Below are 27,510 nucleotides of genomic sequence, written 5' to 3' on the forward strand. Positions count from 1 at the left end.
GTTTCTTATGATAATCTGAATTATGAGTTGTGAATGTTTTCCCAGTTCTAGTTTTGGCAGTCATCTTCAGTCCAGACTCGTATGCTTCATCCCTCTCTACTCCCACCAAATTTATTTTTTTTACTGTAACACTACAGGCGGTGATTGTGGATCATCTTTCCCTAATGCTTCCTCCCCTGTTTGAGCAGTTTGTAAGCTCCACTGAGTGGGGACTGTCTCTTATATGTTTGTGTAGAGTGCTGCACTATAGAAGTGATAAGTAATTGTAGTAGTTTTGTTTTCAAAATCACCATGTTGACAGTTTTCCCTCAGATTCTATAAAGGTCGCCTAAATTTGGGCGCGGATCTCAGATCCTCATGCAAAATAATTCGTTAATGGGCAGATGATTTAATTATTGCAGTTAACAAACACTTAATTGGCACTACGTAATTATGAGTTGCACGCAGATATCTGCCTGTGTGCAATTCTGTAACTCTGGCCACCTAAATTGGACTATGTACAACTCAAAGGGGGGCATGAATGTGGGAGGGCCATGTAGGGGTCGGAGCATTCATAAAACATGCATGCAGTAGTACAGAATAGTGGGGATCTGCACCCAACTTGCGTACCAGGATTTATCTGGCGTAAGTCCTTATGCCCAAAGTCGCGTGGAGAATTCAGCACTTAACGCTAGAATAGTGGTTTTCTCTGCTGATGTCCTCCCACTTCTCTCTAAAACGGAACCTTCTTTAGTTTGGGGACAAAGGGGGGGAAAGTCTATAAATGGTGATGAAAACTCAGCACTCGATGTTATTCTACAAAGGGCACTCCGGGATGAGAACTTTCTGCACACTGGAAGCCAATTATGCTCCAGTAACAGTGACGTAACATGATCTCAATTGCAGGCCATCTAGATGTTTTCTTGTGTGCAGCGCATAAAAAGTCTGAGTAACTGCGTACTTATAAAGGGAAGGGTGGGTGATCTACACTGGAGTGCCATAGCTCGACTGGAAAGAAGCAGTGAAAAGCTGCTGTGCCAGACACCACACTCCTCCTAGTTCACACCTTCCAAAACTGTGCCTCCAAGGCCCGGAATCGATCGTACTCCTACAGCAAGCCTAAACTATGGAACCAACTCCCTCCTGCTATCAGAGAAATTGGCAACCTTCTGCCCTTCCGGAAGACAGTAAAGATGCTACTGTTCACAAACCAACTCGCTCCTGGTCTCAAACTTTTATCGACTGGCACCCGGTGCACCGTAACTCGGGGCACCTAAATCTGTCAGCCAATTCTATGCTCTTATCTATTACAACCATACAGATACCATTCTGAGACTCTATATAGCTGTATACTCTTTAGATTCACTAAAGCACGTGTGTTCTCAGTCTCCCCATAGCATGTGTGTTATCGAAAACCATCTCAATTTTTTGTAACATATGGGGCTCATAATCGAAAGAGAAATATGGGTTTTGGACGTATTTCTAAATGACCTAGGCCTTCATAGTGCCGTTGAACGACCAAAGCTAAACAGGGCATTTCGGGAGGCATGTCGAGGGCGGGAGTTGGGCGGGACGTGGGCCGGCTTAGACTTAGTCGTACAGCATGTATAACTGAAATTATACAGCCCACGATCGACAGAACTTGGACATTGTGACATTCTTCCTTTTTTATATATTCTGTAAAAATTGCCTGTGGTTTTAACCCGCTCCCCCATGCCGATGCTCCCCGCACTGATCCCTGCACCGATGCACCACAAAAGGCAGGAGGGATGCCAACTCCCTCCTGCCATCTAAAACCTGTCCTGGCCAGGCCCGGCCTGGCCCATCTCCCTCCGTGTAGTTTAAGGTAGGCTGGCCGGGCCAGGCCCACCCCTCCCCATACCTTTATAATCGTAGGGAGCAGGAGGGGTGCCCAGTCCCTCCTGCTCTTAAGGCCTCCCATCATCTTCAGGAGCAGGAGGAAGCGCAAAGTCCTCCTGCTGCTCTGCCGAATGAGCAAGGAACCACATTCCTTCAGGCAAAAATTCAGGTAAAATCATAATAGAGGTCGCTGACCCCTTCAATAGGTCCAGCTCAGATCACAAGCAATGATACTTAGATGTTTTTCCTGGGTGCTAACCCCTAATGGGGACCCTGGCATCTGGTGACTATGATTTGGATTATTCTTCCCAATGAGCATCACTTTGCATTTGTTCACATTAAATTTCTTCTGCCATTTGTATACCTAGTTGTCCAATTTCCTAAGGTCTTCCTGCAATTTTTCACAGTCTGCATGAATTTTAACAACTTTGAACAGTTTAGTGTCGTCTGCAAATTTAATTGCCTCAATTGTCATTCCAATTTCCAGATCACTTATAAATCTATATATATAAAATCGGAGGTATGTATGTGTGTATGTGCCGCGATCACGCAAAAACGGCTTGACCGATTTGAACGAAACTTGGTATGCAGATCCCTCACTACCTGGGATGACATGTTCTGGGGGTCTCGCGGCCCACCTGAACACGTGGGCGGAGCTACAAACATAAAATCAGATTTCACCCATTCATGTCAATAGAAAAAATGTAAAAAGCTGCCATTCTCACTGTAATTCAAAAACGGCTTGACCGATTTGAACGAAACTTGGTATGCAGATCCCTCACTACCTGGGGTGATATGTTCTGGGGGTCTCGCAGCCCACCTGCACACGTGGGCGGAGCTACAAACAGAAAATCAGATTTCACCCATTCATGTCAATGGAAAAAATGTAAAAAGCTGCCATTCTCACTGTAATTCAAAAACGGCTTGACCGATTTGAACGAAACTTGGTATGCAGATCCCTCACTACCTGGGGTGATATGTTCTGGGGGTCTCGTGGCCCACCTGCACACGTGGGTGGAGCTACAAACAGAAAATCAGATTTCACCCATTCATGTCAATAGAAAAAATGTAAAAAGCTGCCATTCTCACAGTAATTCAAAAACGGCTTGACCGATTTGAACGAAACTTGGTATGCAGATCCCTCACTACCTGGGGTGATATGTTCTGGGGGTCTCGCAGCCCACCTGCACACGTGGGCGGAGCTACAAACAGAAAATCAGATTTCACCCATTCATGTCAATGGAAAAAATGTAAAAAGCTGCCATTCTCACTGTAATTCAAAAACGGCTTGACCGATTTGAACGAAACTTGGTATGCAGATCCCTCACTACCTGGGGTGATATGTTCTGGGGGTCTCGCGGCCCACCTGCACACGTGGGCGGAGCTACAAACAGAAAATCAGATTTCACCCATTCATGTCAATGGAAAATATGTAAAAAGCTGCCATTCTCACAGTAATTCAAAAACGGCTTGACCGATTTGAACGAAACTTGGTATGCAGATCCCTCACTACCTGGGGTGATATGTTCTGGGGGTCTTTCGGCCCACAACTCTATGTTGTTTGCTCAAGGGTGGGTTCACCCAATAATTTATATGTTCTTGCTCCAGGAGGTGAAACTAAAATTGTTGTTTATAATCACGTTTTGCGTTAGTTGTATTGAATTCATTTTGTCAAATATTTCACATTATAATTTGAATATTGTACTTTTTATTAAGCTGTAAAAAAATAATTTCATTCACCACTATAAAGTATCTTTATTTGAATCCATTTACAGTGTTATTGCTATAATTAAATACCCGTGCAACGCCAGGGCATCAGCTAGTATGTTAAATAACACCGGTTCCAGTACAGATCTCTGTGGTACTCCACTATTCACCCTATTTGGTTGTTTAGCCATTTGGCCATCGGCACTGAATAGCTGTCAGTTCCTCCCTGACTTCAACGTTGAAATGTCCCTGACTGGACCACTTTTTTAAAAATGGCCAATCGGCAGGCCCTATATGCTTCACCACAGCTCTGGGGAATGGGGGTTGGGGGGGTTGGAATGGAGGGATTGGGGCTTTCTTTTGGGGGGGGGTAGTTTCTTCTTCTGCTTAGTACATAGAAGGGGGGTATTACTAAGAGTTGTTAACCCCCAATAGGGGTAGGTTTGTGTTAAGTAACTGGTACTGAAGTGCATTGTTTCATGGTTGACTGTATGCTGGGTTGGTACTACCTCCCAAATTTACCTTTATACACTGCTCTCACCGACTCTGTGGACTTTACAGGCCAAGGCCTTCAACAACTTGGGGGTAGTATGAAGAAGTTGGTTGCTTATATTAGTAACCGGGGGGGGGGGGGAGGGGCTGATTTTGGGGGGGAGCTTGTGATATATTGTTCCACTAAAATGTGTTTGATGGCTATAGTTTTTGGACTGTTGCCACTTTTGAGGTGCTTGGTTTGTAGCCTATGAAGCCTGTTTTGCTGTTTATTATATTATGCTTACTGGTTGTCATCAATAAAAATTGTTTGAATGTAAAAATGGCCAATCAGAACCAATACTACTACTACTACTACTCATTTTCATAGTGCTGCTAGAAGCTGCTGAATGCCAGCAGCTGTGTGGGCACAAATGATTTAAGATCCTCCTGCCCATTTAAATCACTTTGAATATCAGCTGGTATATTTTTCTGTCAGCAGTCGTATTCCCCTTTCTTCCTGTTGTTTGCTAAGTCGGCACCCAAACATTCTTTCTTTTCATTTGTTTTGAGTTTAAAATATCAACTGGTGAAATGTCAGAGCTGCTGCCAGAGACATGATGAGAACAAAATAACATACAGCAAATGCAATTATACTGATATTTAAATTCCAGCAGAAGAAACCCGAGGACCTTTTGAGAGTTTTCATTCCACTGCCCTGCACTTCTGCATTGTAATTCCTAACCTCAGTAGAGTGGGTTTCTTTTAACAACCATTATTTTTTATGAGCATTTTGGCCCTGATTCTATAAAGTTTGCCTAAAGTTAGGTGCCGATATCAGTGCCCAATGTAATTGATCAATAGACTTAATCGGTGCTGATATTGGCCCTCAGCACTTCACAATTGGCTTTAATTGGACTTAAATGAAAGTTAGGCGCCTAATTCGAAAAACTCGATTCTATAAAAATTAGGTTTCTATCCCAAAGCGCCTACACTAAAAGTAGGTAGATCATGGATGTGTTTTTAGGCTCCGATATTGGTGCCTATCTTTAAGTAAAGGAAACTTTGGCATAAACTAGGGATGCCTAAATGTTAGGATGCTGAACACCACCTAAGCATGTTTAGCCAATGCGAAGTGTGAGTCTATAATGGGCGCCTAAGGTTTATAGAGTCGATGCCTTGGTGTTTAGTTTTAATACAAGTGAATATTAGATATTACCAAAGGTCCATCAAACTCTGTATCCTATTTCCAACAGTGGCTAGTCCAGTTCACAGGTTCCCAAAAGCTAGATGGATTCCATGCAGTTTACTCTCGGGAATAAGCAGTATAATTCCCTAAGTCCACCTTAATAATGGTTTATGGACATACAATACAACAGAGTGTCTTATATACCGCAATTCTCTGCAAGGAATCTATGTGGTTTACAATTAGAATTAGATCAAGTTTGGAAGTTACATTATTAGAGTGGAGGTGGTTGTTGGGATGAAAGAGGCTATAGCGAGAAGAGGTATGTCTTTAGTTTTTTCCTGAGCTCAAGGTATGTGGTAGGATGTCTTAATTGTATTGGTAGTTTTTTCCAGATGTGGGGAGTTCGGTATTCGAAGGTAGTCTCAAATATCTTTTTCCGCCATATTTTTTTGAGGCAATGGGAGGGGTAGTTTGGAGCGTTGTGTTGTGTTATGCGTGAGTTGAACAAGGAATGTGGGACTTTGAGATCAGATGTTAGTCCCTCTGAGTTTTCTTCGTAGATCGCTTTGTGAACCATGCAGGCTATCTTGAAATGGATTCTCATGTTCATCGGTAGCCAATGCAGTTGTTCCAATAGTGGACTTGCCCTTTCGTATCAATTCTTTTTGAGGATTAGTCTTGCAGCTGTGTTTTGCAGTAGTTGGAGTCTCTTTCGCTCTTTTTCTGTAATGCTCCCGTATATTGAGTTGCAGTAGTCCAGGTGGGGTATTAGGACAGATTGTGCTACTGTCCTGAAGCTAGTGTCTGTTAGGACTGGTCTTTTTGCCCTCAGCTGTCTCATCTTAAAGAAGAATTTTTTCACTAGAGAAGTGATATGAATGTTGTAGGTTAGGTTTGAGTCAAGTGTGACTCCCAGTACTTTGGAGGAATTTTCTATCTTTAGCTGCTCACCTATAGATAGCTCTAGTTCTATGCTTGGTAATGAATTATAACCTCCAAACCATAATTTTGTTTTAGATTTGTTTAGCTTGAGGAAGTTAATCATCGCCCTTGTAACATATATACTCGAATATAAGTTGATCCGAGTATAGGATGAGTTACCCTTTTATCCCCCTAAAAGAAGGAAAAAGGTTGACTAAAATATAAGATGGGGGTTAATATTAATGTGCCCTGCTAGGATCTGTGCCCTGCCTCTCCCCTCTCTCCCTCCCCTGCTAGGCTCTGCACTCAGCCCCCCCCCTCTCACTCGCTATCAGGCTCTGCACCCAGCTTTTCTTCCTGCCCTGTACCCCCTCTCTCCCCATGTCCTGCAGGCCTCCACAAGGTATTCAGGGTTTCTGCAATTAATAGTTAAGACATATCATTTGATCCACAAGCAAATCGGGGTTAATTTTGTAGAACAGACCTGGTTGTGCCCTTGACAGCTATCACTGAAGGCCTTGCTAAAACATACATATAATTTCCAAACGTGGGTCACTCTGGAGTTGTGAAACTTAGCTTTGTACGACCTCACCTGGAGTATTGCTCTCCTTATCTCAACAAAGATATAGTGGCACTAGAAAAGGTTCAAAGAAGAGCGACCAAGATGATAAAGGGGATGGAACTCCTCTCGTATGAGGAAAGACTAAAAAGGTTAGGGTTCTTCAACTTGGAAAAGAGATAGCTGAGGGGAGATATGATTGAAGTCTACAAAATCCTGAGCGGAGTAGAACGGGTACAAGTGGATCGATTTTTCACTCCATCAAAAATCACAGAGACTAGGGGACACTTGATGAAGTTAAAACCAATAGGAAATATTTTTTCACTCAGAGAATAGTTAAGCTCTGGAATGCATTGCCAGAGGTTGTGATAAGAGCAAATAGCGTAGCTGGTTTTAAGAAGGGCTTGAACAATTTCATGGAGGAAAAGTCCATAGTGTTATTGACATGGGGCAAGCCACTGCTTGCCCTGGATCGGTAGCATGGAATGTTGCTACTCTCTGGATTGACCTTGATGGACCATTGATCTGACCCAGTAAGGCTATTCTTATGGTCTTATGTCAAACTACCTGCCTTCAAGATGAACTCTGTTGTTAACTATGGGCTACAGTCTGTTGCTGGCAGAGGCTGCAGAGCCTTTTCTCTATGTGTTCTTTCCCAGGAAGTTGTATCATTGAAGCGGAACATACAGAGGACTAGAGAGAAACCTTTTTCCCCGAGGCTTCTGTCAGCGACGCGCTATAGGATTTGGAGGAGTAGGTAGGAGGAGTGGCTAGACAGATGCCAGACCTGGGTACAGACCTGGATCAAAGTGGAAGAGGAAGAAAGGTACTAGAACTTGGGGAGGAGCAGCAAAGGGAAGATAGAGAGTTGGACACAAGACCAACAAAGGGAGGGAGAGATTCCAAACCAGGAAGAATTGGGTGGGATGTAGAAGGAAGGGAAAGGAGGAAATCTGGGCATGTGGAGGGACATGGACACTGAAGAGATGTTGGCAGTGGATAGAGCATAGGGACAGGGGCACAGAGAGGCAATACTGGGCACAAGGAAAGGGATAGGGACACAGAGGGGTATGCTGAACAGAGTAAGATAGGGACACAAAGGAGAGATGCTGAACATGAAGGGAGGATAGGGACAGGGACACAGACACAAAGGGGGAGATACTGGACAGCACAGATGGATACAGGAAAGATGGATGGTGGAAATAGAGAAGAAATGTCAAAAGGACTGGAGACCCTGAGAAAAGTTGAGAAAAGTAGAAGAGAGACACTAGGACCAAAGCAATGTTCAATCAATAAAGGAAGGAAAACCTATTTTTTCTAATTATTATATGTCAGCTTTGGGAAATGTGTCTTACCCCCCTGGTCCCCAGTACCTTGGGAACAATGATGTTAAAGGGGGGGGACCCATTCTTCCTAGCTAGGTCTCTGCATTCCACCATATTTAAAACAGCTTGCCTTGTGGGAAGGACACCCTGAGAACCTGACCTGGCTAGGTGGGCCCTGAAGACTAGATTGAAAACCACTGCTTAAGAATGTCCTATAGTATTCCATTTATTATGATGCTGTTGTGAGAAGAATCTTGAAATATAGTAAAACATAATAAATGTACCCATGAAGTGTTCAGAAAAAATTACCAGCCAAAGAGGGGAGTATAGCAGTGTTTCCCACTCTTTAGGCTTATTATGAAGTAAGCAGTAGGGACATGAGAGAGGTGCTGTTTGGGATATGAACACTTCAGAAAGCAGGGCTAGTTGTCCCATGCCCTCTATGGTGCCTGTTAATTTCCATATCCAGGGCTCATGTATCTGGGAAGGAGAAAGACATGTATGAAGGCACATGTGGTAAAAAAAAAAAAAAAAAAAAAAAAGCTTCTACATGCTTAAGAGCTGGTATTTCAAGGTACCCAAGATGTTGAGCATGGAGCCCCTGTGTTATTCTGGACTTGAGCAATCAGCCAGTAGCTTTGTTTCATGGTACAACCCATTTGGATCTGAAGGCATAGCAGTTTGCTATGGCAACTGAATGGGAAGCACTGCATTCGAGGAGATGACCAGTGAGGATCCCAGAGCTGCCTGGATGTACTCTCTGGAGAGGAGAGAGAGAAGACAGAGGGCATTGGCAAGATAAAATCTTGCATGTCAGGAAACAAAAATCCTGGGAGCATACATTTCTCTGATTTTGACTTTAGTTTTGGCTGTTGCACTGCTTAAACGGCTCATGGTACCAGTTTTGGAACGTGATGATCTATTGTTTAAGCTAGAATTTCCTGAATTCCCACCAGATTTAGCTTATTCTTAAACAGGGATTCATTTTGGTATGCTTTCCTTGTGCAATGAAAACTTCTACCCATTTTGGGTAAAATGGTAATGTCTAGTAAATCTTTTTTTTTTTGTTAGTATAATTTGAGTATCCAGTAAAAAAAAAAAGCCCTTGGTTTGTGATACAAAGACAAATTTATTGAGAGTTAATGATTCCCCAGAATCATTATTTACAATAGCTATATTCCAATCACTCCTCGCATGTCATAGTTGTTTGAATTGCTTATTTATGTAAATAACTTCTTTTCCACTCTATCTAAAATTCTCTGTCAGTTTTTTGACAGTTTTCATTTTAATTACCGTAATAGCGGTCTGGCCTTTGTTCAGTTGCGTTGCACATGGAATGCCTGATCTGTTAGTGCACTACCTACAGGGTTTGGTTTTTTTTTACTGCAGTTTGCTCATTAATCGAAGTTTAAATAAATGTTTTGACATTACAGCCCTTTCAAATTTTCAGCCTTTATAGTAACAAGTTGGCTTTTTTTTACTTAATTTAATTTAAATCCTGTCTTGTGTTGTGACCTGTGGTGTTGAACAAGGAGTTCCATTACGGATATCTGCCATCAATCAGTGCAGCTTGAAACATTGTGCAAGCAAGAGCTGCTATCCTTTCTAAAAAATGTTATCTAATGCTTTGGGGCAAGTTTCAAAACTGCAATTTATGTTGTATTTCTGGCAGGGAAAGACTTTCATTTAGAAAATTGCCCAGGAAAAAGTACCAGCAGAGGTCAGCATCTGCTTTCTCTGTGAAATATCATGCACAGAGGTTCTGATTGTGCAAAGCTCTGTATGCTGCCACTCACCCTCCTCCAAACCCTGTGCAAGCCTGTTCTCTTTTTCTTGGCGCTAAAATTAATGTGTTGTTTAAGGTTACCATATTTGTGAAGTCAAAAAAAGAAGACACATGACCCCATCTAAGCTCCACCCCTGACCATACCCCATCCCCACCCCTGGCCCGTCTCCCACTAGTTTCGCCCCTACCCTCCTCACATTTCACCATTCATCTCTGCCCTGTCTCACCTTTCACCCATTTCTTTAGTCTCCCTTTCCATCTTCTCTACCCTTTTAGGGCTTTTCTCTTTCCCTCCCTCCAACCCTTCCCCCTGCGGGTGCTTCTCTTGCTCTCTCTCTCCCTCCTTCCAACTCCCTCTGGGTGCTTCTCCCTCCACACACACACCCACGGGTGCTTCTCCATCCCTCCCACATGGGTGCATTTTATTTTTCTCTCTCTCCATCTCTTCAACTCCTGTGGATGCTTTTCTCTCTCTCTCTCTCTCTCTCTGTCTCTCTCTTTCCCTCCCTCCAACAACCCCCCCCCCCTCCTTCGTGGGACAGTGCTTCTCTCTCTCCCCTGTCCCCCACCTATCTTTCGCTGAAACTGAATACAGGTCAGCAACAGCAGTGAGGTACACCTGCTACTGTTGGCCTGCCATGGAAGCCTTCTCTTTGGAGCAACTTCCTGTTCCTGTATAAGTGGGACGACCCAGAAAGGTTTCCAGGGCAGGCCAACAGCAGCAAGTTCACCTTGCTGCTTCTGCTGACTGGCTCGAATATTCAGTTTCAGCCAAGCCCAGAGGTGTGTGGGGGACAGAGCAGACAGGTTAGTCTCTAGACACTTTCTTCCTGGACAGCCCTCTAAAAAGAGGGCCTGTAAGGGGTAAATCTGGACGTCTGATAACCCTAGTGTTGTTGATTCTCATTTGTACTTCAGCTGAGGCAAGGGTGGGTAAACTTTGACAGTCTATTTATCCAGGAAAATTAATTTTGAAAATCCCCCTTCCTATATACAATTTAGTTAACTCACAGATCATCTTTGGCATAATTTATTAACACAACCGGGTTTTATTTTACTAAAGGGGTAAGGGTAATAAAAGTTTTAGGTGTTACTGTTCCAGTTTTTGGAGTATTAAAAAAGCTGTTATCAGCAAAAATGGAAAACTGAATTTTGCTCTTGCAGTGGGTTCTTACCATCTGAAGAAGCAGAGTGATGATGAGGAGTATGTAGAGATGAGCTCTGTTCTTTAAAACAGTGGTTTCCAATACACTTTTCAGTGACCACCTGACCAGGCTTGTTTTCAGGATATCTGCAATGAATATGCATGAGAGAGATTTGCATGCACTACCTTCTTGGTATGCAGATCTCTCTCATGCATATTTATTGTGGATACCCTGAGAACCTGACCTGGCTAGGTGGTCCCTGAACATAAGAAATACCTTCACCGGATCAGACCCTAGGTCCATCTTGTCCGGCGACCCTCACACGCGGAGGCCAAGTTCCCTAATGGACACCTTGTTCACCCGTATCCCTCAATGTAATTTGCAAGAAGGTGTGCATCCAACTTGCCCTTGAATCCCAAAATGGTGGTCTCTGTCACAACTTCCTCCGGGAGAGCATTCCAAGTGTCCACCACTCGCTGTGTGAAGCAGAACTTCCTGACATTAGTCCTGAGTCTGCCGCCCCTCAGTTTTAGTCCATGTCCTCTTGTTCGAGTAACTTTTGACAATGTGAATAACGAAGTTTCTTGCTCTATTTTGTCAAAATCTTTCAGTATTTTAAAAGTCTCTATCATATCCCCTCGCAGCCTTCTCTTCTGGAGGGTGAACAATCCCAATTTTTCGAGGCATTCTTTGTAGCTCAAATTCTCCACACCTTTTATTAGTTTCATGGCTCGTCTCTGCACCCTCTCCAGCAGGGTTACATCCTTCTTTAGGTAGGGAGACCAGTGCTTAAGAATGTCCTGTTGTATTCCAGTTATTATGACTCTGTTGTGAGAAGAATCATGAAATATAGTAAAACACAATAAATGTACCCATCAGAAGGGAAACCATGGGTCTGAAAGTGGGACTCATTGTTCAGTGATTGACATTGATGGGTCAAGCACAGAGCCTGAAATCAGGGGAGGCTGTTGTGACTTCCTCGCCCTTCTTTTCTCCAGCCATATCCTAGGAGACTGGTCTTACACCTGGAGTGTTTTTTTCCCAGAGAGTTAAAAATTCCTTTGAATGAAGCTCAATGTCTCAATGATGGCAAAAACATTGAAAATGTGAAGAATTCACTGTTTCAAATATAGGTAGTATCAAATTGCTTAACTTGGTATCTGACTAAAGTGTTTCCAACACCCAAGGAAACCTTAGTGCGCGCTCATAGGCCCTGCCCACATCTGTCTCTCATAGGAGCAGGGACTGTCTCTTCTGTATAGACTTTATTACCACTATTGTACCCAATGGTGTTTACTTTTATGGGTGAAATTTGGATAAAATTCAAAGGAAAACCAGCTGAAATTGATTTGAGTCTTACAGGGGCTAGAAACATTTTTTTGGTTTGGCAGTTTTCTTCTGCTTCTGTAAACTTTCAGCTCATTGGAGCAGGCTTCCCAAGATTGGGTTATTTCCTTTATTTTGGGCCTTCCCACCTAGTTCACCTCTGACAGCCTGGAAACTTGACTGTTGGCCCAAGATCTACCTCAAGGCAGGCTGTTCTGACCCTGCATATATCTTTTTTTTTATTTTTAAATCTGTGCCAGCTCTCTCCTTTCTTTGCAGGGAAATGTGATGAATATGCCTGTAGCATCCTGGTACCTCCCATTTACTTCAAGTTTATTAAGAGAATTAATATCCTGCCAATCAAACACGTGTCTGACCAGCTTATAATTTATTTATTTAAAACATTTCTTACTCACTACATCTATAATTCTGAGCGAGTTACAAGTAAACACTCATAATTTAAATAAACAAACATTAGACAAAAAAATCATAAAACAAAAAATCACATACATTAAGCTATCAAAAAAAAATCTAAAACCAGCCTCAATACAACAAGCCTAGTAGCTGACAGCCATATAATGACTTCCTCTCAACCATCTCACTTATAAGAATGTCTCTGAAACAGCAATGTTTCCTAAAATTTAGTAAAGACGATGCACTCCTAACATTCTGAGACAATGAGTTCTACAGTAAAACTCCTGTACTGTCAACAGATCGATGAAATCAAGACAGTTTCACCTGTTTGAATAAGGGAACTTCCAAACAGACCTTTTCCTCAGAGCGCAATGTGCATATCGGCTGATACAATTTCAGAAGATCACTTAACATTACCGACTTCTTTGTATGCCAAAACTTTTAACTCAATGCGTGCAGCAACAGGTAACCAATGGAGACTTACTAGAATAGGTGTTATATGGTCAGATTTCAAAGCCCCAACAATCAGTCGTGCTGCGGCATTTTGAACCAATTGAAGAGCTCGAATGGCATACTTCGGTAAGCAAAGATAGAGGACATTACAGTAATCAAGTATAGGAATCAATATTGTACTGATAACTGTTCGAAAATTCTCTGTGAAAGAAAGAGAAGTAGATTACCCTAGATTACTGTAATTCCCTTTACCTGGGCATTACTCAAAAAGAGATTAGGTGATTACCAGTCGTTCAAAATACTGCCATAAAAATCATCTTTAACGCTAAGAAATTCAATCATGTTACCCCTCTCCTCAAAAAAGCTCATTTTTCAAAGAAGCGGAACGCAGCAGTTCTCCCTTGGGCTGGAAACAACTCAGTCCTGACATGAGAGCACCACCCCCACATCCCCATACTATCAGTTAGCCACAGGTGGAGGAGCTTCTGGGAGTCGGAATGCAACCTCCCCTGGAGGCTGCGGAGATCGTTATGGGGAACGGGGATTCAGGTTCTCAGCTTCTACAAGGGAACCTAAATATGGGCATGGAGGATTTGACAACATCAGGGGCTGGATATGCCCAGCCAGAACAGCGACAGGAAGACTTGCCAGTGGGTGAGCAAAAATCCTTACATTTACAATTTCCTCAATTTCAAAAACCCCGCAAAGTAACATTAGACGCCCTGTGGGACCTGGTGGCCAATATACCTAAAACTATTGCTCCTCAATTTCAACAAATAGAAGGATGACTAAAAGAGCATGATAAAGATATTTCTGATTTAAAGAAAATGACTGGCGATTTTAAATCGTTAGTAGAAAAACAACAACAAGAAACAAAGTCTTCAAAATTAATACAAGAGACACTAAGAACAACACAAACTTAAGAAGAAAAACTTGAATCACTTGATTGATTAATTTCTCTAGGATTGCTACAACAACTCCTAGGGAAATGCTGAAACGTTATTTGATGGAAATATTGGAGGTCCCTGAGGCATTATTACCTCCATCACGCAGGTTTATTACCTCCAAGTAAGGAGCAAAATAATCAGCAAGAAGTGATTCAAAATCCATTGAATTTATCAGATAGAGAAGTAGCTACTCTTGCTACTTACTTCTCTCAGTTGCTCTTACGCTAGATAAGAAATGGCTCTTGAGATTGTATTTTAAAAAAATAAGCAAAAATAATTTTTGGGACTTAAAGTTCAAATGTTTCCAGATTTGGCACAAGACACACAGAGGCGTAGGAAAGACTTTCTTCTGTTGAAACCTGGGGCTCCTTTTATGAAGGCGCGCTAGGGCCTTCACGCATGCAATAGCGCGCGCTAAAATTCCACATGCGCTAGCCACTACCGCCTCCTCTTGAGCAGGCGGTAGTTTTTTAGCAAGCGCACGCTAATTTTGTGCATGCACGAAAAACGCTAGCGCACCTTCGTAAAAGGAGCCCCTGGTATCAGCTTTGGGGGCTACATTTTTTCTTCGTTATCCATGTAAATGGATACATTAGAAATCGCATAAATTTGTTTTCTTTGAAACCCTCACAACTACAATATTTCTGTCACTGTCGAGGCTGGAGAGTGCTCAATGAAAGAAAGATAGATGCTCTTATCTTTGCTAACCTATTACTGCTTTTTTCTTTAAATAATTCTCTTGTTTCTGCTGCTATATATATTTTGGATCCTATTTGAGGACTTGAGCTGGATTTAAGCTATGGTTTTTCTTTGATTATAATAGTGTAAAATTTTGTTTTTTCATGTCTTGAATTTTGCTTTCTGTACAAGTTAATCTTGACTATGTATTTGAAAACTTATAAATAAATACATTTTTTTTATTACCTATTGATTACCATTGCTTACCTATTTTGCATAGGATTACTTTTAAAACACTTCTTGCTTTCAAAGTCCAATCTAATCATATTCCCTCATTCATAGAGAGATTGCTGATCCCTTATGATTTGCATAGGGCACTACGCTCTTCCCAACAATATCTCCTTGCGGTTCCTTCAGTTTGTCAGTTGTTTTATGATACCACACGTAAAACAATCTTTTCAATAACCGCACCCACATTGTGGAATGTTCTACCACTGATCCTGAGATAAGAAAAGAACCTCAACAACTTTAAATCTAATTTCAAAACATTTCTTTTCAGAGATGCATTTGAGATCTATACCTAGTTCTCCTTATTCAAAATTCTCAGACATTAGGCCTAGCATTAAAGAGCTCCTTTTACGAAGCCACGGTAGCAGTTTTTAATAACGCGCTAGCCGAAAAATTACCACCAGTTCAAGAGGAGGCTGAAGCGGCTAGCAGGGCCGGCGGTTTAGTGCATACTATTACGTGTGTTAAACTGCTACCGCAGCTTCGTAAAAGGAGTCCAAAGATTCCCTCTACTCCTTTTGTATTTCGCCTCCCCTTTCTTTTATTTTAAGCAACTAGTGTTTAAGCCCGTTACATTAACGGGTGCTAGAATAGATGTCTGTCTGTTGTTTTTTTTTTTCTTTGTCTCTCTCTCCTCGGATGCTGTCTGTCTGTCATTCTTTATGTCTGTGTCTCTCCCTGGCCCCCTGTCTGTTTGTCTTTCTTTCTGTCTGTCATTCTTTCTTTCTCTCTCTCTCTCTCTCTCCTTGGCCGCTGTTTGTCTGTTTTGTTTTGTTTTTTTCTTTCTGTCTCTCTCTCTCTCCTTGGACGCTGGCTGTCTATCTGTCTCTCTTGCCCTCTGTCTGTCTGTCATTCTTTCTTTCTCTCTCTCTCTTTGGCTACTGTCTGTCTGTATTTCTTTCTGTCATTCTTTCTTTCTCTCTCTCTCCTTGTCCGCTATCTGGTTTTTTTTTTCCTTTTTCTCCTTGGACGCTGGCTGACTGTATGTCTTTTTTTCTTTGTCTCTCTCTCCTTGGCTGCTGTCTGTCTGTCTTTCTTTCTGTCTGTCTCTCTCCCTGGCCCCCTGTCTGCCTGCCTGACTGACTGTCTCTCCTTGATCCCCTTCTGTGTTTCCCCCCCCGAGCAAAACTGTCTGCCCCCAGCACACCCCTCCCCCCATAGCAGCCCCCTTTCCCTCTCTCTGACTGTCTCTCCGTGGCCCCCTTCTGTCTTCCCCCCCCCAGAGCACCTTTTCTGTTAGTCTGTCAATGTCCCGTCTGTATGGCTCCCTGTCCTTCTGTTTCTTTCACTGCCACTTTTTCTGTCAGTCCCATCTGTTTGGCCCCTGTTCGTGTGTGTGGAGATGTCAGGTGGAGGTCGGGGATGTCGGGGGAATATTAGGGATCTTACGGGGATTGCACACATTCTCCCACCTTCCTTTTTTTTTAATCAAACGGCAACCGGCACATAATAACCGCTGCTGGGAGAAGAAAATGGAACGCGCACGCCTCGCCGCGCACGGGTGCGTTCGCACACACTTTACCAAGTTTTTTTTCTACTATAATTTCTCTGCCGACCACGGAGCTACGGACGCATGGAGTCACCAGGTTAGAAGTGCGCATGTGCGCTAAAGGAATTATTATTATTGATGTATCCTCCCCATTTGCCCTTTTGTATCTTGTTGTCTGTACTGTTTTTGTGAATTTGTTCCCCACTATTTTTTAAATACTTTGTATAAATTGTAAACCGCTTTGCACATAAAAGCGGTATATCAAGACCTAAATAAACTTGAAACTTGAAATGAGTAGAAGAAGGTAACACACAGGACTAATACACTGGGGAGGAGAGAACTACAATATTATTAAGAAAAAGAGGGGGTACTGGGGAGGAAACGCACATAAGTGACTGTGTTGTCCAGTCAGACTGCCCCTCAGACTCCTTGCTCAGCCCACAGGCTTTTCATTCAGGTATAGGTGTCATTAAACAAAAAGGTCTTAGGATTTGTTTTGAATTGGGACAAGGAGGAAGGTTGCTGAAGCTTAGTTGGGAATAAGTTCCAGAGTTCAGGGCCTTAGACTGAAAAAATGGATCGTCTGGTACAGTCATAGATAATTTCACAGAAGGAAGGGATGAAGAGCAGATTTTATTGCAAGGATCGTAGTGCTCTTGTTGAGCAATATGGAGTTGAAAGTTGAGAGAGGAAAGATGGTTTGTCAGAGGAGACAATTTTACTTGATACCAGTTTTAGGCAGTATTCTGATAATCTTTGAAATCATAATTTAAATTAGGCTATAACTCCTTGCGCTTGTTTTATGTTTAGACAATTTTTGATCTCTGGTTATTTTCTTGACCTCTCATGTAGAAATATGTGTGCCACCCATCCTTTCAGTTGTCTTCCTTTTGTTTTCTTGCCTGTGTTTCTTCCATTGCTATATAAGCACTTACCCTTGAAAGTGATAATTGCAGAATTATAAATCTTTATTTTTGGCTAAGGGCCCCTTTTACAAAGGTTCGCTAAAATGCCACGCGCTAGTCACTACCGCCTCCTTATAAGCAGGCAGTAACTTTTCGGCTAGCACGCACTATAGCGCAAGCTAATCTTGTGCGTGCGCTAAAAACGCTAGTGCGCCTTTGTAAAAGGAGCCCTAAGTCTTAATAATAATAGTGTAATTTATAGCGAAAGAGACATATGATCAAGAAACTGTTTTATTTTACTTTTGTGATTATGATAAACATACCGAGGGCCTCAAAATAGCACCTGGTGGGCCGCATGTGGCTCCTGAGCTGCGAGTTTGAGACCATTGCATTAAAGGAACGGCACATTTAAGGGAGCAGTTGAATAACTGTGTGCCACAATTTAATTGCCTATGTTTACACAGGTTGTAAACCTATTCTATAAGAGTGTATTTGCCATATGGAATTCTAAGCAATGAATAACTATAAGGAGTCTTCAAATGTTTAACATTTAATAGTTGTTCAGGCTAACAGACCTCAGAAGTGCCATACTGTATGCTACTAGACTTTTAGATCAAACAGACTCAATTGGCACCCATGGTCGTCATAGGCCTCTATAATACTTTTTTTAGATAATTTTTCATATATATAAGTATAAATACTTTAAATATATTTGATGAAAATATATATCAAAATATACTCATCTTCATCTACGCGGGTGGGGGTAGGCACTCCGACATAGACTATGTTTCGCCCCGAACGGGCTGTATCAAGGAAAATCCCCCTTACATCCAACGACTCATGCTTCCCGCGTTAGAATTTTACTCCAGGAACATACAGTATGGCACTTCTGAGGTCTGTTAGCCTGAACAACTATTAAATGTTAAACACTTGAAGACTCCTTATAGTTATTCATTGCTTTAAAGTGAAGGAGGTCTTAAACATTTGAGCCTGGTAGTTTGGACTTATATGGAATTCTAGCCAGTTTAGTGCAGTTATAATAGCAGTTAGACCCATACCATGTATAAATTTAAGCATGCAGATGGAAAGATGGGGTAGGAGGGTCCCTCTGATTTTCAGGTCAGAAATATAACAGAAGATCAATATCAGGGCCATACCTTAATGTGCTAATGTTGAACTTTCATGTTTGATCTCTGAACAGAAGAACACATTTCACTTTACCATTGTAAGACTTTTTTTTTAAGTGTATCCAAACAGCTGCTGTTCATGATCCCAGCACTAAGTTGTCTCCACTGCATTAATTGACCACAGAGGGCTGGGAATCATATTCATTTGTATTTATGCCTTTGATCAAAGACTTAATTCATTGTACACATGGTAGATTAGTTTAATGGCTCTCCAAATTACATTGGTCCAGTAGTATTCTTTACTGTATGCCTTAACCTAAGAGCCTCATCTAGGCCAGCATCCTTTCTCTAACTGTAAATGTAGAGGAAGGGCATAAGAAACATGGCAAGCAATGAGAGGTTCCTTCAAGCCTCACTAGTATTGTCCAATGGCTTATCCTGTTTTTTAGGTCATTGGCCAGTTAAATTATTAACTGTGGATATTCAGCGACAGTTAACCAGATAGTACCACTGAATATTCACACTGACACGGGGACAGAATTGTCTCCATTCCCATCCCCGTGTCATTCTTTAGTGTCTGTCTCAACCTCAGTCCTTCTACCCAGAATTCTTCAATGCAAGGTTGAGGGTCAGTGGTTGTGCCCATTCATACTCTGATTCTTCCCTCTCTCCTTAAAGAATGGCACAGAGATGGTTTTCCCAGTTAATTGCGAGGATGAGGACAAATTCTGTCACTGTGCTATTCTCTTAAGTCTGCACCTAAGTCGAAACTGGCTAATTTGCGGCAGTCCTGGACCTGTGCAACCACTTAATACAGTTATGTGCTGATTTTCAGTACTATACCAGAAAAGAGTGGAAGAGTGGCCTAGTGGTTAGAGCTGCTGCCTCCGCACCCCAAGGTTGTGAGTTTGATCCCAGCACAGCTCCTTGTGACCCTGGGAAAGTTACTTAACCTTCTACTGCCCAGGGTAATTAGATTGTAAGCCTGCTGAGACAGACGGAAACTAGTTAAGAGTACTTGCTTGTTGTTCAGGATATTTTAAACTGCTTAGATATCTGCAGAGGAGATAAAGATAATCATAACCATAATTGCATATATAGGACTACATTAAAACACAGTCTTATCTTTATGCGGTTCACCTTGTGTGGTAAAGTGCTGAATATTGCACTTAACCTCATATATGTTATATGACTGCATATGCCCGGGTATTCAATGCCAGTGCGCGGACATGGCCTGGCATTGGATATCCCAAGGATAAAGCCAGCAGTGGCTCAAAAATGCTGATCACCACCGGCTGAATATCTATCCTGTTGTTGCTTGTAGTGAGCAAATGCTGTTGATATATTCAAAACCATCAAATTAGTTCAACCAAATTATTTTTAAGTATAACGAGGGACTTCATAGAGAAAAGAGCAGCATTAGGGCAAGCAACCCAAGACTAATAGCTCTTTAAACGATCTGGTCATAAGTCCGCATAATAAATAGTAAAGGAGGATTCCAATCTTCAGCACCATCTTTACTCAAACATTCCACTAGAAGGCTCCTCCTCTATTCAGTTTACAATCTAGTGAAGGCAGACAAGATCTAGCAAATAAATAAATACGCCATGATTGGGAAAAAATGGAACTCGGTTGGATTAATTGAGTAGCTTTGGGGTTCATTTTCAAAACTCTTAGACACACAAAATACCATAAGTTTCTGTAACACTTAGTGTGTCTAACCGCCCTCTTCTACGAAACCGCGCTAGCGTTTTTTTAGCGCAGAGAGCCACGCTGAATGGCCCGTGCTGCTCCCGATGCTCATAGGAACTCAATGAGCGTTGGGAGCAGCGCGGGACATTCAGCGCGGCTCTCTGCGCGGTTTCGTAGAAGAGGGGGTAAGTGTTTTGAAAATGAATCTTAAGTATTCTTCTTGAAGAGCTTGTACGAGAAAGTCATCTAGTCAGCTCTCCTCAGAAAGTGTGAGCAGACCTGTTCTGGGTACTCCACGGCCAGTTGTGTTTTTGCTCAACTTAACACAGACTAGATTTACATGTAAATGTACCTGCTGCATATTCGTTGTGCAAATCCTGAAGGTCTGGTGGCTCTGAGGTCCCTGGAAGAGGTTTGGGAAGTCCCAGCAGACTACATAAACACCCAAACTGATCAGCATTTCAAACTAGCTTAATGCAGTCCTCCTATAATTCTAAGCAATATACTAAAAAAAAAAAAAAAAAATTAGAGGAAAACACTTGTAAATTGGCAAAGAAAACACACATTGACAGTTTAAAAAAGGCATCCAGCAATAACAACAAAATTGCAGCTTCCTTATCTAAAAACCCCAAATGATTTTCAGTACACAGAAAGGTTTCCATAGACATCCCAGTCACTACAAGTCTCATGGTAGGGATTCAGCTAAGGACAGGGACTTTTGTTGGGTAAATATAACTTTTTAAAATAAGACATTGTTTTTTTTAGTATTGGAAAGTGCCTCTTTATAAAACTATTTGTTTATGCCCAGCTTATGGATCCATGAGATGTGACAGCCATTTCACTGTGGAAGTTCTTCTTGACTAATTCCCCCCCCCCCCACCCCCCGCTTTCTCTCTCACCTTCAACTGCCCATTATTGGCTAAAAGTGGCCACAGTGATAGTGGTTAAACTGCAGTAAGTGTGACTTCTGTGGCTGAAGCTCAGAGCAGAACTGATGGAGCACCTGTAGTAAAGAACTGAGAGGCACCTGGGAAGCAGGTAGGAGCTTTTTAGCAAGGACTGGCGCTTTATTGCATTGAGACTAAGGGGCTGATGTGGAAAGTTTCGTGGTAGAATGATATTCTCCTGTGAATCTAGTGCAGGAAAATTGCTGCGGCATGCTCATAGTAACGTTAAAATCACAACATTAATTATCTCATCAGTATTCAGCACTAACTTTCCTATCAGTGCCTGAGTACTGATTGGCCCAGGCAATGACAGGAAGGTTGATGGTTAAAAAAAAAGGCATGCCATGGCCCTTTACTCCCAACCTCAAGAAAAAAAAACCCGGGCCCTTCCCCCGTATTAGCCCCCTTCTTCCCACACCTAAAAAAGAAAAATCTGTGGTAGTCTGGTGGACTCCTTCCGACTTCCTAAAACAAAAAGCTGGTAGTTACTGTGGTCACTTGACCCCCTTGATATTCCCAATGTAGAAAAAGCCTGGCCCAGAACTCTCCACCCAAAGTCATCCATGGTGACCCACCTCATCAGACCCTTCCATATCTCTAGTAGGATGCAGGTGGGATGCCTACTCCTGCCTGCCTGCAGACATTATCTTCAAAATGTGGCACCCTGCCCAGTGCATCCTGGGATGCACTATGTGGGGCCTATTTCCAGTATAAGGGAAACCTCTCTTATATGGTAGGTAGGTCCTACTGGGTGGAATGGGGTACCATTTTGAAGATGACAGAGCCCTGAGTTCAGAGAGAGTAGGCATCCCTTCTGCCTCCTACCAGAAATATGGAGAGATCGGGGGGGGGGGGGCACCACTAGGCTACAAGCAATGACTTGGAGGAACATGCCAGGCCAGGGGTCCCACTGGACCACCATGGAGTTTTCTAAGTTTAGGAGAGTGCTGAGGGAGTTGGGGGTCCACTGGACCATCAGGGCTTTTTGTTAGTTTGGGAGGGTAAGGGAGGATTGGGCCGATGCTTGATCTGGGGAGGGGGTGGCATTATTGGGGAAGATTGGTGAGAGAGAAGTGGTGTCATTAAGACACCTCTCAGCTAACCCTTCTAATGCTGTCCCAGACCTGACTGGGTTTCAGGCACTAAATGTATTTAAATGTGGTTTGTGCTAAGTTTTAGCACCTGAGTTGAAATCATTAGAGCATTCAGTAGTAGCACTGGTCTGGCATTAGGTTATGAGCATCAGCCCCATAGTTACTAAAGCATGTTAAGGGATAATGCATGATTATTGTCTTTTAATGCAGGTTAAGTTGCAAAACAGTCCATTTGCTCTCTAAGCAAGTTTTGGCAGCACAGCACAAGCAAACATAATAATGAGAGACACTGTATGCAAAGCACCACATTACTATCCTGATCAAATAATGCAGCTTTTGTTTAACTTAGCTGGTGTTTTCTTTTTCCTTGAATAATGCAGCTTGCAATCAGGTGGTGATATTTTTTTTTCTCTATGAGTATCAGGCCATTAATGTGTGGCATGATGCTTCAGGGAAGCCATCTCAAAGAGGCTGGTGTTCATTAATGCTCCTGTGATTCCCCCCTGCTACATACTTCCCCTTTAAGATATCCATCCCATCACTGGAATAATACCCCCAATTCTAAGCCCCCCCCCCATCAGACATTCTCTCAACCAGAATACACCTTCTCCCCAAATCTAGCCCCCATCAAACACACCCCTCCATCTGATCCCTATTGCACCTGGCAGGAAGGAGCAAGAGCGGGCCCTACCCCTTTTGCTCCCAAGATCAAAATGGTACCACTCAACCTTTAGCAGTAGTCTCATATCATTTCTAGGAGCAAGCTGGCAAATAAGGAGCACTAGAGAGACCCCAGGTAGGTGCTGAAGGAAGGTTCATATTTAGAGGGATTCTCAGATTTGAGGAGGGATCCGATAAAGGGGGAGGAGGTATTCTGGAAATGGGAGGAGGGTGCTTGGTGGGGCCCTAAAATTGGAGAGGGAGAAATAGTCCAGCAAGAAGAGCAGTTTGATGGGGGTGGGGGGGTGGAATGGGGGAAATCAGGGGTTGGGTGGTAGTATTAATAGATCACTGACCTCTTTAAAAGATTGCTGGCCCTACATAGGCCCTGCTGTTTTTCGTGCAGACAGGAAGGCACGATGTTCCCAGCTATAACTGTGTAAAAATAATTTACCATGAATTAATCAGTGACACTGTGACTTCTGCAGTAAATTTTGCTGACATAAAAAGTGTTTGTCTACCACAGCTTAGTAAATACCCCTCTAACAATTGCTGGCTATCAGGATGGTTTTTTTTATGGCCTAGTAGGAAATATGTAAAACTTGAGATGACTTTATCATACTTTACTGGTTTCTGTCATTCTCTGGATACACTAAACCTGGAGCAACATCCTCAGTCTTAGGTTTACTATCTTATTTGTCTAATCCATGTTTTAAAATCCAGATATGCCACTTACAAAGAATTCCACAGATTAGTTATGTATTATATTATTAATTATTCTGCGCAGATAGTTTCTTATCGCTCAGTTTTCCAACTACCAATTGTGGCCAAGATTCTGGATGCTGGTGGTGCAACAGACAAGAGACCACTTGGAAATAACTGATGTCATGACCATGTCCAGTCAGGGGCTTGACTTTTATTTAATATGGAGCTTCTTCTGGTGGTGCAATTAAATGTTTGAAAATGGCTTTGGATTGAATGAAATTAAGGTTATTAGTTTGCCTTGGTCCATCTTCTGCCTTAAAGATGGCTAACTAGCAGTAGGTTGGTTGCTTCATTCCTCTCTAGGAAGAACTGCTTAGAAGCTTTGTATCTCCATTGTGATGTTGTACAGGGGTCATCTTTCTTCCCAATATTGTACATTTATGTTTGTCCATTATATGGCATTATTAGATTTGTAATTATTGTGATAGATAGATAGATATGTTTCATCTTTTTAGATTTCACTCCATTAGTTTCCAATTCAGGCAAGAGTAGGGTTCAAGTTTTATTGTTTACTGTACAAAATCTTGTTTGGTTTGGCTCCATCTTATTTAGCTGCCTGAACGGAGTGGATTTTAGATCTATTAGAGGCAGGGGACCTTTTACTTATCCTTCATTAAAAGGAAAAAAGAGATTGAAAATATTGGAAGGTTTAATAGCTTATCAAGCAGCCAGACTGGATGTCTAGAAATTCAGATATACTCAATTAATTATAAAAAATTTTGGAATAATATTAAGACATACCTATTTTGTAAGTTTGTATGCTCATAGATTATGGCCCTCTATATAATACTGTTATCATTAATATCATTTATGGAAATGATTCTGGTTTTATAATATAATGATGGAATTCTTAATGGAATTTCTGGAAAGGACCAGTTTCTTTTGATTTTGTGATCCACTTCAAACTGAAAGGCTTTGGTGGGCTACAAATCAATAAATGTAACAAATTCTTATTTCCAGAGAAGGAGACAGAATTATTATGTTGGAGAACCTAACTCCTCTTTTATTAAACTGTGCTAGCAGTTTTTAGCGCTGTGAGCCGCGCTGAATGGTTCGCGCTGCTCCTGACGCTAGTTCCTATGAGCGTTGGGTGCAGTGCGAGCCATTCAGCACAGCTTTCTGCGCTAAAAACTGCTAGCGCAATTTAATAGAAGAGGGGGGTAAGGGTTTGCAAGCAGTAAGTTATTAGCTAGATGCCAATACACTGAAGATGTTGAAATAAAAAACAAATTTTGTAGGTAGGGCATGAGACGGTTCCAACAATGGGCAGAATATAATTTTATTGTTGTGTTAAAATCCCATTTCCAAAGGAAGTGAGGTGGCTGGGAATTATTTTCAAATTAGCACTCATTTTAGAACCTTGGGTTAAAACATTGATCAAAAGGGCCAATACCTTCTCTCACACCAAGCAGCATCATGGGGTAAAGACCTAGAACAATTGCTTTCGCCCACTACTTATGGGGAATTTAGGAAACGTTTAAAAACACACTTGTTCCTAAAGCATCTAGACAACTGACCCTCTCTTCTCTCTCCCCTCTATAGCGATTAACTTGTCCTTTTGATCACTCTCTCCTCAACAATGAATTTCCTGTCCTATTAATTCTCTTTCTTCCTCCCCTCTTAAAGTCAATTCAATTTGTTACCTTTGCTTAATCTTCTGTAAACCGCATAGAACTTCACGGTATTGCGGTATATAAGCTGTTATTATTATTATTATTATTATTAATACTAGTTGTGAATGGTATGGCCAGTTCATTCTAGTTGAAGATCACAAGATTTCACAAACTGTTAATGCAGGCAGTGGTATTAAAGGCTTCCCTTCTGTGTGTGGTCATTTTATTTTACATATATTTATGGTTATTATTTCTTGTGTGATTGATAAGCTGTTTCAAATTTTAGATGGGCAATATAGAAAATGAAATAATTTAATTTTACACACCTTCATATAACATAACATAAAAATTAATTTCTAGACCGCATCGCTTTCAAGTTCTATGTGGTTTACATAAGATTAGTTAAAAATACACAATGACTGAGAATAAGAAACTAAAGACCCAAGAACTTAGAAAATAAGTAAGTCTTAAGTCGTTTCCTAAAATGTAGATAAGATACAGATATCAATAAGAGAGATTTCAACTCCTTATCCCACAAAGTAGCCTGAAATGAAAGCATCCAGTCATGATGTCTCTTTGATTTACAGCCTTTCACCGATGGAAAAGTCAGAAAGGCCTTAGCACTTCGAGAGAATTTTAAGGGCGTTAAACAAAATAATTCTGTCAGACAGAAAGGAGCATCCCCAGCTACGACTTTGTAATATAGACAATAGAGAATGACATGGTGACAAAATTCATCACCATTCCTGTCCCCGCGGATAACTGCGGGAAATAATCCCATGTCATTTTTTAGTGTCTATTTCAGCCTCAGTCCTTCTACACCAGCATTATTCAAAGCAAAGCTTGTGGGTCAGTGGTTGTGGCCATTCATACTCTGATTCTTCCCTCTCTCCTTAAAGAATGACATGAAGATGGTTTACCGCGGTTATCTGCGGGCACGGGGATGGTGATGAATTTTGTCATCATGTCATTCTCTAATAGACAACCCAACTTGAAAATGATCCGCACCTTCACCAGTAACCAATGCAATTTCCTATAGGCCAGAGTTATTTTATCAATAAGCTAGAGAATCCCAGCTTTTCAGATGCCTCATTGTAGGGGAAGTTGTTCTGTATGCAACTTAGGGCTACTTTTACGAAGCCGCGTTAGCGGTTTAACATGCGTAATAGCACGCACTAAACTGCCGGCTGCGCTAGACGATAACGCCAGCATTGAGCTGGTGTTAGTTCTAGCCGCGTTAGCGCAGGTTTAGCGCACGTTAAAAAGCTGCGTGCGCTAAAACCGCTAATGCGGCTTCGTTAAAAGGAGCCCTTAATGTAACCCCCTCCTTCTCAAACTGAGGTAAAAGGTATCCCTCTTGACATAAAATTTGTTTGTAGTCGTGAACACCCGAGGGTTAAATTGATACCTTTTCCCAGGAGGAATTGATTTACATTAAATATATATATATATATATATGTGTGTGTGTGTGTGTGTGTGTGTAAGTTAAATAAGGACTCTAAATTGAAAATAGATATAAAATTTAATAACCAGATATTGTATAACAACACTAGATAAAGAAATTCTGCTTCAGCTTTCACTTCATGACAGTTCTCTAAATGTCCAAATAAAATCTCTATTGATCCGATTAATAGGGTTTCACCAACAGCAGTTACCATACAGGCTTGTCAGATAAGTATTGTTTTTATTCTTTAAAATTCTTTGTCCAGAAATGACTAACTGAAGGGTCTAAGAACACTTTTCTTTAAATAATTTATCTTACAGCCTCCAGCTTCTCAGACTTCTTCTTTCTTCCTCAGGTTAATGTATTTGAAGCTTTCTGTCCTTTCTGTGTAGGGGTACCACGCTGGTGCTAGTAGATTCTCGCTCTCTGGAACCCACCTATTACACTGACAAAACCAAATCAATAAGAAAAACCTATCTTAAGTCTAGCAACCCCAAAAATGCCTAAATACTTTCTTAGCTAAGAAAAAAAACAGATAATTGATGTTCCCTATACCACAGTTCTTTAGCCACCGGTCCGCAAAAATATCTTGCCTGTCCGTGAAGGATTCAGGTCCCCGCCGCAACAAAAGGTTGCCGGCGTCAGCTGACATGCAACTATCCTGTTGCCTTCGCTATGCCGGGGACTCCTGCTTCCACCTCTGGGACTCCTGCCGCATATGTCTCC

At 41.8% G+C, this 27,510-nt stretch overlaps 1 long non-coding RNA gene across 4 annotated transcripts in view; it reads left to right on the forward strand.

Moving 5' to 3' along the window:
* Positions 1-27,510, forward strand: part of LOC117355687 — a 701,484-nt gene that overhangs the window by 487,616 nt on the left and 186,358 nt on the right. The window lies entirely within an intron of this gene.

The sequence above is a fragment of the Geotrypetes seraphini genome, chromosome 2, assembly GCF_902459505.1.
Source record: "Geotrypetes seraphini chromosome 2, aGeoSer1.1, whole genome shotgun sequence".
Lineage (NCBI taxonomy): Eukaryota > Metazoa > Chordata > Amphibia > Gymnophiona > Dermophiidae > Geotrypetes > Geotrypetes seraphini.